The following is a 976-nucleotide window of genomic DNA, read 5'->3' as shown; positions in this document are numbered from 1 at the left end:
ACTGTGTATCTTTTTTTTTTTTTCTGGCATTATAAGCTATCCAACCCTGAACCACCTAAGGTTTTGGGGAGAAATATATGAGAAATATAGACATTAATGCCAAACATGTATTTTTTTTTTATTTCAGCATATCAAGGAGATAATATATTCTTTATCACTAATGAAAATCTTCCTTCTGAAAGGTCCTCAATTCCTAGTTGAGCTGAGAATTGTGGAATTTGCCAAAATATAATTTTGAGATTTTTCTCAAGTATACTTGGAATTGCTGAAATGCGCATAAGAAACTCTTATACACATGCATGACTGCAGTACTTCCTTGTGCACATTGAAGTGGCATATAGAAAAACAGTGAAAAGATAGGAATTACATTGCCAATTGAAAAATTCATAAGTAGAGTAGAAAAGGAATATAGCTAGGAAGATATGACCGAGCTTTACAGGTGGATCTTTTTCTAGATTACTGAAATGATTCTCTACAGTGTTAAGAAATTTCTATTATTAATCTATGGCACATGGGTACTGAATGCCCAAATAATAACAAGAGCAGCAGCAGCAACAAAAATAAAAATAGCTAGCATTTATTGAACTCTAAATATGTGCCAATGAGTCTTCTAAGCCCTGTATCTCTATATATGTATAAATATTTCATCCTCACAATAGAGATTCACACTGTTACTGCATTATGCATGGGGAAACTGAGACAAAAGGATTCATTCATTTGCTCAGGGTCACACAGCTATTAGCGGCAAAGCTAAGATTAGAACTAAGGAAGTACGAATTATAACTATTATGCTGTTCTAAATGTAGTTAGATTACAACAGTGATTTCACTAGCGTAAAAATTATAACAAAAGTTTTCCAATAAGGCAAAAAATTGAGCAGTGTCCTGAGCTCCTTATCCCTTTTCTCTGGGCTGACAAAAATATGAACAGAATAATACAAACATTTAGAGTTACTTTGGAAGAAAGGAAATTAGGT

The sequence above is a fragment of the Pteropus vampyrus genome, unplaced genomic scaffold (genome assembly GCF_000151845.1).
Source record: "Pteropus vampyrus isolate Shadow unplaced genomic scaffold, Pvam_2.0 Scaffold9, whole genome shotgun sequence".
In the NCBI taxonomy this organism is placed as follows: Eukaryota; Metazoa; Chordata; class Mammalia; order Chiroptera; family Pteropodidae; genus Pteropus; species Pteropus vampyrus.
The sequence above is the reverse complement of the archived record's forward strand: the minus strand, read 5'-3'. Positions refer to the sequence as shown.